The 10,254-nt window shown below is 39.9% G+C and overlaps 1 pseudogene; it reads right to left on the reverse strand.

Moving 5' to 3' along the window:
* Nucleotides 1-210: 210 nt before the first annotated feature.
* LOC114211964 (renin receptor pseudogene) lies at nt 211-1,518 on the reverse strand (annotated as a pseudogene).
* Nucleotides 1,519-10,254: the final 8,736 nt, after the last annotated feature.

A 10,254-nucleotide genomic window follows, 5' to 3' on the forward strand; every position in this document is an offset into this window, starting at 1 on the left:
CAGCCCAAATGTCATTTTCATCTGTCCTGTGTAAGGAAGTTAAGCACTCCTAAGTTTGTCTAATAAATTCAGTGCATTTTCCCCAACATAAATAACACAAGTTACTCTAAATGTTTTACATTTATTTCAGTGCACATTTCCAAATGTTAAATGGAATGAAATTAAATGGTTATATCATATTTGAGCATATTATAGAATCTATAGCACACAGATCAACTCACATCAATACTATAAATCACTCTAAAAGAACATCACAGGCACACGGAGAACAAAATTTTCTTTTTTATAAATTTAAAGTATACTATCTACTTTTAAACTACACTAAAAGATTTAACAAAACAGCCAATTTCCAAATCCCTTTTCTAAGTTTGGCATGAGGAGAGTTCAATCCATTCGAATCTTCTGGTTTGTCATCCTATAAATAATGCTGTCATATCCAGGATCCATGTTCCAGATATTGTAAGAGGTGATAATCACAGCCAAGGCCAAGGCAATCATTATCCAAAGTACCATGTTGAAAACCACTGGATACTCAAGGTTATACTTATATGCGAGGTTATAGGGGCTTGATGGGTTCTTCACTTGTTTTGCCTCAAGAATAGTCCTTGTCTTCCTGATGAGAGATGTGTCAAACGATCGGACGGTCACTAACTCCACCACTGCATTCCCGCCATAAAGGTTGTACATGTCATCTGCGAACTTTTGCAGGGCATCAACAAGGATCTTGGAAGCATCTCTGAATTGTTCAGAATCTTCCCCATAATGTTTCCCAATTTCATCCAAACCTGCCAGCTCCAGCAAATATAAATCCGGAGAATGATCCTTGGCTAGATGCTTATGTCGAGACAACAAACTTGAAATATCATGTAGCACTTGCAATTCCGAAAGAAAGAGCAGATCAACTTCATTGTTCCTACTCAGAGAATTGAGGGGAAGTGAATTGAGAACAGAGTTTTCCTGGAACAGGCGATTGCGGAGCTGTCGTAACGTTACGGAGAGATCTTCAAAAACCGAGTTTGCCTTCCCCACCATATACACTCTCTCCTCACTGGGAGCCAACTGCAAAACTACAGGAGTTTCTTCAGAAAATAAGGAGTGAATGGAATTTGCAACGCTGTCAAGACTAAAAGGAACTGCATTCTCCAAAGGGTACGAAATGACACTGCCTGGGGGTAGAGCGAGTTTGTCTACTCCCTTCACCATCACCATAACGGTAGCCCGAGGACGATGAAACAGGTTACCCACCGCAAGTCCTGGCCAAGAAAGGTCTTCTTTAACAGAGAAGCCCATGGACAATGCAGCCACGTCTGGGATTCGCTCTCCTGGTATAGGCCAATTTCCATCTCGGAAAACAACAGACCCTGGCGATCTTAATATACCAAACTCGTTCCCCAAAACACCCGCCGCCAGCAAGGACAGGAGCACCACGAGCGCTGCCATGGTCCCGCGGTGGCCGCAACAGCAAAGGGCTGCACGGACCGGGACGGCGGAACGCGAGCGAACACCGCCGCCGTAGGGAGTGACCAGATTTCTTTTTTAATAGTTTGGTGACCAAATAACCTTAAGAAAGAAAAATTTGAACCTGTTAAAATTTACTGCAGGAGTTTTCAAGATCTGCATAGAGATGGAGGACAAAACTTTGCTCAAACCTACCAGAACACAGAACTCTTTTCCCATTGAGCATTTTGGAAAATACCACTTTTAAGAATCTAGACAAAAGTGGACATAATCATATGGACATCAATATGATTCAGAGTCTAGAATTTATTTCATTTTGACATTTTTGGGAATTCCCTTTTGGGTGTATCAACTTAATGGAGACAAATTTCATAAGAGTAGATGGTACAATTTAAAAACATGAAAGAACTTGTGTGCAAAGAATACTTTGGAACTTTGAAAAACAGTCTGTGCTAAAACTTTTAGGAGGTTGATTAAAAATAAATGCCAACATTCTTTAAAATGTGCATTATCTTTTAGTAAGAAATTCTACTTTTACAAATTTATCCTTTGGAAAAATCAGAGATATGTGCATAAGGAATTTACTGTAGAGTGATTTTTAATGCTGAAAAATTGGAAACAATTTAAATGTTCAATAATAGAAGATTGGTAGCATGGTTTAAATACCTTAGAATATTAAGCAATAAAAATCATATTACAAAAGAGTACTATTGACATAGGAAATTGTTCATGATATATATCTAAGAGGAAAAATATTACTAAATAGTATTCATGGTATCCTATTTTTATCTTTTTTTAAATTTTTTTTTAAGATTTTATTTATTTGACAGAGAGCGCACAAGCAGAAGGAGAGAGAGGGAGAAGCAGGCTCCCTGCTGAGCAAGGAGCCTGATGTGGGACTCGATCCCAGGACCCTGGGATCATGACCCGGGCCGAAGGCAGCCGCTTAACCAACTGAGCCACCCAGGTGTCCCTACTTTTATCTTTTTTATAAAACTATATAAGTGAATATACATGAAGAACATTAAAAAGACTTACAGGAAGTATAAATAATGGGATTATTTTTGGTGATGGAATTATGGAGTAAGCTTTCCTTCTTTGTGCTGAAATGTTTGCCAACTTCCCTGCATTGACTTTATATAAGGGGAAAAAAGATGCAATTATAGAAGAAAATCCTATGGAAAGCAAATAGATTTCTCCTTATATCACTTTTTCCAAAAGAATTTATGACATGACACATTTTGCAAATACACTAAACTATGTATTGCTAGAACCAGATAGGATTTTCTCCCAGATGCAAGTTTGGCTAAGGATGATACCAGAACCCTGGAGGCTTCAAACACTCTTCTTGTTTCATTCTGTTCAGAAACATGTCAACATGAGGAATGGCTGTGCTAGCATCTCAAGAAATGACCTGTGGTAGGGCGCCTGGGTGGCTCAGTTGGTTAAGCGACTGCCTTCGGCTCAGGTCATGATCCTGGAGTCCCAGGATCGAGTCCCGCATCGGGCTCCCTGCTCAGCAGGGCGTCTGCTTCTCCCTCCGACCCTCTTCCCTCTCGTGCTTTCTATCTCTCATTCTCTCTCTCTCTCAAATAAATAAATAAAATCTTTAAAAAAAAAAAAAAAGAAATGACCTGTGGTTTATGATCCAGGTAAACAATTTCCCTGCAGCACATCAAAGCCCTGACTCAGCTTGCCTTATATATTTGTTCCATTTATATGTAGTCGAGATCTCCTCAGTCTTGTCACTTCTTTCCCCACCCCTATTCCTTCTAACCCAACAATGCCAGAAGTAAAGTATCTGAGTCAGAGTTGATGGGGTAGAGATTTTCTTAAGCTGGAGAGTGTTCCAACCAGGACAGTTGCTTCTACATAAGGTAGTTAGCTATTTCTTCACCTTTTGGGGCAAAATTAAACCAACATGCACAAATCTCTGTCCATGGAATTTTTAAAAATTCTCCCAATGTCATACATTATTTAAATTTGTGTTCCTCCTGCATGCCACTGTCCTAAGGTACTCTGCCATGAATTCACTGTGTGAACTTGGGTAGGAAGTCTCCCCACTCTGGACCTCAATTCCCTTGCCTATTTAATGAAGTGACCAGACTTACTCAACAAATATTTATTGTGTTTTCTACTCTGGAGTTAAAGGTGCATTAAGACAGATATAGCCCTCATCTTAATGGAGCCTACAGTTTAGTAAAATGGGCACATATATATGTGCATATGTCCCTTATACATATGTGGGGGGTTTTTCTTCTAGCAAATCCAAAGGAATGTGGAAAGTATTACAGAAGAGAAAGTATAGAGATTCTTCTGGATCCACAGAAGGGGTATCTAAGCCAGACTCACAAAGTCAAGGGCAATTTCCTAGAGCTGGTGACATCTAAGAAATGACATCCAGAAGACATACCAAAATATGAGTAAGACTTAGTGAAAGAGAAGTAATAAGGAAGCAATAGCCCACCCAAATCCCAGAAACTAAAGGATGAGTGAGTAATTCAAGAGAGTAAAGGAAATTCACATGGCCAAAATGAGGGTGCAAGATGGAAATAGAGCAATATGGAGCAGGCCATATTCAAGAATTTAGATCAGCACTGTCCAAGATATATAATGTGAGCCACATGTGTAATATTAAATCTTCTAGTAGCCACATTTTAAAAAGTAAAAAAGAGATGAAGTTAAATTTAATAATATATTTTAGTTAACCCAATATATCTAAAATATTATTTCAATATGTAATCAATATAAAATTATTAATCTGATATTTTACATCCCTTTTTTCTACTAAATCTTTGAAATCTGATGTTTACATTTATAGTTCATCTCAATTCAGATTCATCACATCTCAACTGCTCAATAGGCACCTGTGGCTAGTGGCTACTGCAATGGATAGCACAGGTGTAGACTTTATCTTTATGCAAAGCCACCATAGGGCTATAATCAGGAATGGGATGTGAAGATCACCCAGCTGCTCTGTGGATAACAGATCTGATGAGAAAAAGTGGGAAGCAGGAAAACCAGAAAGGAGGATATAGAATCTAAAGGAGACATTAGGGTAATGTCAGGGAGAATAAATAGATCTCAGTGGAGTCATTTAGGAGGTAAAAGTAACCATTTTGACATGTGCATTAGCCTATGGAGCGCTCAGACCCAAGAGCTACTCCACAAGGCATCATGATGTATTCACTTTTTCCTCTCTGACCTCTTCAAGCTGGAAGCCCCAGACCAGTGTGAAAAGTCACAAAAGCCAAATGGGTTTCCTAGGAGTCATGTAAGGAATTGTTTGGGTGAATGGTCTGTATGCTGTTTTGACCTTTTCTTCTCTGTTCAGAGTGAGATAGAAGAATCGTCAAGAAAGTCTGAGAGTGTTGATCCTTTTCTCCCCACTCTGTTGCTGACACAATGAATCTAGAGAGAGAGGAGGGGAGGAGACAGATGGAGAAAACTGCTTCTTAGGGGTGATTACAGTCAGAGAGGGGCTTGAAGAGACATTCCCAGGCCCCATATTTCTTTTGCTACCAGTAACTTCCAAATCAAATGAGCTCAAGCTGCAGATCAAAATGAGATTTTTCTTATTGACTTCCCTGAAAGCTTAGCAGGCTCTCTGCAAATCGAGTCATGTGCATCCTGCATCATCATCAACCATTGCCGATTTCAGGGATGTCGGAACTGGGCTGATGTTGGCAAATATGTCACTGATGCATGAGGCCAGGGAAAATCCAGCTCTTATTGGCCTGGCAGTGCTGACCTGGTTTGTCCATAAATGAAGAGCAAATGCAATTTGCAAAACACATAGAACTGATAAGGGGTTACAACAAGGTGGGGCTGGAGTCACATTTTTAAGAGCAGGCATGCTTCAAGAGGAGACAAAGCATATTTCAAGCTCAAAATTGGACAGGCAGTGTTTCTTAAAGTCTGCTCTGTATATCACCTCTCTCATAATCACCTGAGGAGTTTGTTAAAAATACACATATCTGGGTCTAACCCCAGGCCTGCTGAAAGGGAGTCTCTGGGAGCTGAGCCTGGGGCACTCCATGTTTAACGAGCTCCTGGATAATTCTTACACATATTAAAGTTTAAGAATTCCTTGAGGAAAGAAAGTAGGACAAGAGTATTTCACTTGTTTTTTGGAAAAAGCATTGAATTTGGAATCAGTCGACCTGGTCCTTTATCCAGACACTGCTGCCAGCTGGCTGGATGACATCATGGCAAGGAGAGAGAAAACAGGATGTGAAATCAGAAGGGCCACAGGTTCCTACCTCCCTTGCAAGAACTGTGTGATGATGGTTAATATCTGAACTAACCCTCACCGTCACCACTGAAAAATGTAGACATCGGCTCTGGTGACCTTGAAAAATCAAGCTCTGACATGCTAGCTCTGATATTCTATTTCTTCAAATCACCTAACCTCAGTTCCTTCACTGGTAAAATGGGCAGGTTATCTTCCATTTGGGCTATGCTATTTTGGGGATCCAGTGAGACACTGTTTATATATGTTTCTCAAAAAATTTCAAAAGGTTGACACAAATATGAAGTGGCAGTATGAACCCATAATAGAATTATCTCCACTTAGGATATTATTTGTCTTTAGACTATTTCTATACTGATAAAATCCCCTTAAAAGTATAGTATTTTATTTTTTTAACAAAGCACAATACAAAGTACAAAAGGATCATTTTGCTCATTTACTATAAATTGCACTAATACAAAATGGGCCAAATTAACTTTTGCTGTCTCTTTAACACAACCACTAGCCTTGCAGAGACGGATTCACCCCAAGATAGTCAAGGTTTTCTGTCCATGTATGCAAAAAACACCCTCATTAATGACTATGGCTTGACTTGGCATTCAAGTCTATCAATAATTTGGCCACTGTCTCCTTACATGTAGCCAACACTAGCAAAATTTGATGATTTGATGACATGCCTTGTGCTTTGTGTTTATTTCATGCCATGTCCCTGGTTTAAAATGTCTCTCATCTCATCATCCTCCTATCAAACTCTTACCTATAAAAATATCATGGATGTATACAAATATTTAACTTTAGATTTTGAGTTTGAGGCTGCGTATAAAAACAAAACAAACACACAAACAAAAACACAATTGATGACCAAATATCCAACGTGAGGGATTGATTAAATAATATAGTCATATAATAGAATACTATATACAAGTCATATGCTGTTGTAAAGAATATTTAATGGCACGGAAGGATGATCATGATATATGGTTAAGCGAAAGTACCATTTAAAAAATCAGGGCTGCCTGGGTAGCTCAGTCGTTGAAGCGTCTACCTTCGGCTCAGGTCATGATCCCGGGGTCCTGGGATCGAGCCCCGCATCGGGCTCTCTGCTCAATGGGGAGTCTGCTTCTCCCTCTGACCCCCCCCACCTCATGCTCTGTCTTTCTCTCTCTCTCATGCTCTCAAATAAATAAATAAAATCTTTAAAAAATTTTTTTAAATAAAAAATAAATTAAAAAAATAAAAAATCACTAAGAGGTACACTACAGAACATAGGAAGAGGACACACACTGTGTTGGTCGGTCTCTAATTTTTTATCACATCATAGGAAACTTATTGTATAGCCACAGAGAGAAGAACAGAGAAGCAGGAAAAGTCTCAGCACTGACCCAGTCAGACCTCATAGAGAACTGAACCCCCTGCTCACTGTTCAAAACTGTGATAATGCTCTGCAAGAGGTAGGCAGATACTCCGGAGATTGATATTATATCATGAATGCAGCTTCTGTCAGCCTCTGCTGGTCCCTCAGTGTCTTTCTACTGTCATCTGTGTGTCTCAAACTCAAAACATGAATGGGAGGGTCTGATTCAGTCCCTTAGGTATCACCCAGTATGGAGCCCCTGCACTGAGAAGAGCTCTCAGGCCAGGCCATTTCATGGCCAGTGGTCTGCTCAGCCTAGACTGTGCCTGCAACCTTGATCCAGTTCCTCGTGGGCAGGATGGCAGGATCACATGACACAAACCAGGAATGTATGTGCCAAGCTCTGCTGTGGCTGCTGCTCTCAGAAGCTTCTGAAAGCATGGCAAGCCCTCAAAGACTCATGACTCCTCTCCAGTACATTCATCAAATAATATTGGTTGTGTTGCCTTAATGGGGAGGAAGAAATGAATCTGTTAGGATTAGATTTGGCTCCCTGTGACAGAAAACCAAAAATCACAATAATTTAAACACATGGGGGTTTATTCTCTCAAGTGGGAGAAATCTGGTGATGGTCAGTCCAGGTTTGGTATAACAGTTCGCAAAGTCATTACGAATTCAGGAGCATTCTAATTTTTCAGCTCTTTATCCTAGCACATAATACAGAAGTCATTGCTTCTACTCACTAATAGTTTTTCTTCTATCATTTCAAACACATGGTAGGATTGCCCTTCCCTCCCCCTTTGAATTTTACTGTGACATGTAACTTGCTTTGACAAATAAACTGTGAGGAGAAGTGACATGTATCTCTTCCATGCAGAAACTTTAAGAGCCAGGGCACCATTCTTTATATCTGTCCTTCCACTCACTGTCATGATTTTGAAAGCACAGATCAAGAGGAAGCCTCCATCAGCCGGTGATAGCACGTGTTCTTTGCTGAAGTCTATTAGACATTTAGGTGAGGAAGAAGTATAAAGCCACCGAGATTTGGGGACTGTTCTTATCGTAGCATAAACTAGTCTATCCTGACTAGTATATATGGGCATCCTCAAAGTGACTTCCTGGTCTACCTTGCCTTCTGGAGATTTAACCGTCACCTTTATATTCCAGGTGTCAAGAAAGAAAAATGGGAAGGGCAAGAGGGCCAAATCTCCCAGCGAATTCATCTCTCTTAACGAGACTTCCTGGAAGTTCCACACATTTTCACTTCTATCCCATTGGCCAGAATTTAATTTCATGGGTAATGTGGCTGTCACAAAGTTTGCTGGGTATTGTAGTCTTTTGAGGGGGGGATACATTGCCACCCTGAATGTAATCAAGGCTATGTTATTAAAAAGGAGAGAAGGGATATTGGGTAATCAACCAATAGCATCTGACAGAAAACATGACTCACTTTCTTCTTTTTTTTTTTTCTTTTTTTTTTTAAGATTTTATTTATTTTCAGAGAGAGAGAGAGAGAGAGAGAGCCCAAGCAGGGGGAGCAGCAGACAGAGGGAGAGGCAGGCTTCCCACTGAGCAGGAAGCCCGATGCAGGACTCAATCCCAGGACCTTAGGATCATGACCTGAGCCGAATGCAGATGTTTAACTGACTGAGCCACCCAGGCGTCCCTCTTCTTTTTTTTTTTTCTTTCTGATTTTATTTATTTATTTGAGAAAGAGAGAGCAGGGGGACGAGCAGAGGGGGAGGGACAAGGGACAAGAAAGAATCTCCAGCCAACTCTTAGCTGAGTGCAGAGTCCAATGAGGGGCTCAATCTCACACCCATGAGATCATGACCTGAGTAGAAACCAAGAGTGAGACGCTCAACCAAATGAGCCATACAGGCACCCTTCACTTTCTTCTTTTATTTACATTTCCCTATTTTTTTTTTTTCTGTAAGACCTGTAGTAATTTCATGCAAGAAAAAAAAATACTGGCAACCTCTCATTTATCCATTAGGACAGCTCAAAAATGACCTACTTCATGAAGGCTTCCTTTATCAACCCAGTAGAAGCCCAGTCTCCCTCCTATGAGTTCTCCCTAAATCTTGCTTGTTCTACCCCTCTTTCTATTTCTTTCTTTTTTTTTTTTTTTTCACATTTGCCTTTGTATCATAGCTACCTATGTAAGTGCATGTCAGGTTCCCTACATTATCATAGTTTCCTTCAGGGCAGGGTCCAGCCTTTATTCTCCTCCATCGTTCAAGACACGTTTCATGAATGGTAGGTGTTCTATATTGGAAGAAGAGAAAAAAGAAGGAAAGGCTTATCAAATACTATTTATTTTCTTTTAAATCCCAAACTGAAACAGAAATGAGCTCATCCTTCCTCCAAAGGAAACACATTAAGGAAGTACCAAGTTCAGGTCCTTGTTGAAAAGAAGGATTTAGACAGAAAGTGAACTCCACAGACATTCAAGAGGGAAAACGATGCAACACAAGTGGAAATGTATGAATTGGTTGAATTTAGGTATGATCAAACTTAGGAAGCACATGGATAAGTTGTGCTGGCAGCTGATAGAGGATAGTGACAGAGGATAGTACCTATATCCTCTAGAGGATGCTGGAGCTTCCCTCCCCACTGCCCATGCCTCCTGGTCACTTTGTATGTGAAACTTCTTTATAACTAAGTGCATGGTATTTGTCAGTAACTAAAGACACTGAAATTTTATCTAAGTAAATGTTCATATCATACAGAATTCTAATATATAACAGAGTACTGTGGGAAGAAGCTGATGTACTGGCATTACCCTCTGGGCAAAAAAGTTTTAAAGGATGCTCATGGATTGGAAGAACAAATATTGTTAAAATGTCTATACTACCCAAAGCAATCTACACATTTAATGCAATCCCTATCAAAATACCACTAGCATTTTTCACAAAACCAGAACAAACAATCCTAAAATTTGTATGGAACCACAAAAGACCCTGAATAGCCAAAGCAATCTTGAAAAAGAAAAGCAAAGCTGAAGGAATCACAATTCCAGACTTCAAGCTATATCAAAAAGCTGTAGTTATCAAGACACAAAAACAGACACATAGATCAATGGAACAAAAGCAGACACATAGATAAATGGAACAGAATAAAAAACCCGGAGGAGGGGGAGCAAGATGGCGGAGGAGTAGGAGACCTGGATTTCGTCTGCTCTCAGGAA

The sequence above is a fragment of the Eumetopias jubatus genome, unplaced genomic scaffold (assembly GCF_037043125.1).
Source record: "Eumetopias jubatus isolate StellerSeaLion01/CBP00866 unplaced genomic scaffold, mEumJub1_p1.0 scaffold_5, whole genome shotgun sequence".
Taxonomy (NCBI): Eukaryota; Metazoa; Chordata; class Mammalia; order Carnivora; family Otariidae; genus Eumetopias; species Eumetopias jubatus.